This window comes from Sturnira hondurensis, unplaced genomic scaffold (assembly GCF_014824575.4).
Source record: "Sturnira hondurensis isolate 20B ecotype Veracruz unplaced genomic scaffold, ASM1482457v3 Scaffold0019428, whole genome shotgun sequence".
NCBI lineage: Eukaryota > Metazoa > Chordata > Mammalia > Chiroptera > Phyllostomidae > Sturnira > Sturnira hondurensis.
The window spans coordinates 11,812,002-11,814,223 of record NW_028092059.1 but is presented as its reverse complement, the minus strand read 5'-3'; the positions used below and the strand labels follow the sequence as shown (position 1 = coordinate 11,814,223).

The 2,222-nt window shown below is 36.9% G+C and overlaps 1 non-coding gene across 1 annotated transcript; it reads right to left on the bottom strand.

Moving 5' to 3' along the window:
- Window positions 1–1,378: 1,378 nt before the first annotated feature.
- On the bottom strand, window positions 1,379–1,485 carry LOC118974459 (U6 spliceosomal RNA). Its single transcript, XR_005063906.1, has one exon. It is a non-coding gene; the product is annotated as a U6 spliceosomal RNA (small nuclear RNA).
- Between the last annotated feature and the right edge of the window lie 737 nt (window positions 1,486–2,222).

The window sequence follows — 2,222 nt, the reverse complement described above, 5'->3', positions numbered from 1 at the left end:
TTGCAAAAATTAAAACATGTTCCCTAAGCAATATCTTTTGAGGGAATATGTCTAATGAAAAATTGGAAGAAAACATGAACAAATATGGAGAGGAGTATTCATCAAATAAATGTTAATGTTAGTAACAGTTTGGAAAAGTAAATGTTTGCTAAAACTGAATAGTTTGCTATTCATTGCTATATATCATTGCTATAAATGATGCTATTAATAATATTAACAATACCACTCAAAAGACTAGCAATTTAAACATCCAGCCTTATAAAACTTTGAGTCAAATATCTCTGTAAAACTTATGCTTGTTCAGGTTATACTTGAAATGTATATGTTAAAAATAAGTATGCATTAATATATATTTCTTCAATAAACAGATGGTAATACTATAGTTGTAAATGCTTAATATAAATTTCATTAATATAGTCAAGATGCAGAACATTTCTTTTTTTTAAGATTTTACTTATTTTATTTTTTTATTTAATTATTTTTCAAGTACAGTTTTCTGTCTATTACTCCCATCCCATCCCACCCCCCATGCTCCCCCCTCGCTCCCATTTCCACCCTTCTCAGTTGTTGTCCATGTATCCTTTATATAGGTTCCTCTAAATCCCTCCCTTATTTCCCCTGAAATTCCCTCCCCTCTCCCCTCTGGTCACTGTCAGCCTGTTCTCTATTTCAGTGTCTTTGGTTATATTTTGCTTGCTTGTTTGTTTTGTTGTTTAGCTTCCTGTTAGAGGTGAGATCATATGGTATTTGTCCTTCAACACCTGGCTTATTTCACTCAGCATAATGCTTTCCAGTTCCATCCATGTTGTTGCAAAAGGTAGGAGCTCCTTCTTTCTTTCTGCAGCATAAAATTCCATTGTGTATATGTACCATAGTTTTTTGATCCATTCATTTACTGACGGGCACCTAGGTTGCTTCCAACTCTTGGCTATTGTAAATTGTGCTGCTATGAACATTGGGGTGCATAGGTTCTTTGGGATTGGTGTTTTAGGGTTCTTAGGATACAATCCTAGCAGTGGAATTGCTGGGTCAAAAGGCAAGTCCAATTTTAGTTTTCTGAGAAAATTCCATACTGTTTTCCATAATGGTTGTACCAGTCTGCAATCCCACCAACAGTGGACCAGAGTCCCCTTTTCCCCACACCCTCTCCAACATTTGTTGTTTATTGCTTTGTTTATGATAGCCATTCTCACCGGTGTAAAGTGGTATCTCATTGTAGTTTTAATTTGCATCTCTCTGATAGCTAGCGATATTGAGCATCTCTTCATGTGTCTCTGGATCCTCTGTATGTCCTCCTTGCAGAAGTGTCTGTTCAAGTCCTTTCCCCATTTTTTAATTGGGTTAGTTGTCTTCTTAGAGTGAAGTCATGTGAGTTCTTAAAAATATGGAACGCTTCACAAATTTGCGTGTCATCCTTGCTCAGGGGCCATGCTAATCTTCTCTGTATCGTTCCAATTTTAGTATATGTGCTGCCGAAGCGAGCACTTACTTATTTTATTTTAGAGTGAGGGGGAGAAATATCAATTTCTCTTTAGAAAAAGAGAAGGAGGGAAATATCAATGTGTGGTTGCCTCTCACATGGCCCCCACAGGGAACCTGGCCCATAACCAAGACATAAGCCCTGACTGGGAATTGAACAAGCTACCCTTTGGTCCACAACCCACACTCAATCCTTTGAGCTATACCAACCAGGGCAAGATGCAGAATGTTTCTATGAGCACAAAACCCTTCATGTTGCCCTTTGGGAGTCACACTCATTTGCCCGTGCTCACGCTGTCCTTGACCACTAATTGTCCACTCCCATAGCTTCCTCTTCACAAAATGTTATGTCAGTGGACATAAGAAGAACTTACATCTAGGGATTTTTTAAAAATCCAGAATTCTCTGGAAATGTATTCAGTTGTTTCATGTATCAGAAGCTTGTTCTCATTATTGCTAATTGGTATTCCATGTATGGACATAACACAGTTTAACTATTCACTCCTTGAAATGCTTCTGAGTTGTTTCAAGTTTTGAGGTACTATAAATATAATCACTAAAAGCATTTTGTACACATTTCTGTGTGAACATATTTTTTTACTTTTCTTGAATAATTGAATAATTATCCAGGATTACAAGTTTGGGGTTGCATGATAGTTGCATGTTTAGTTTTTTAAGAACCTGCTAAATAAGGTTACAGAGTGGTGGTATTCTCTTACATTCCCATCAGCAGTGTGTGAGTT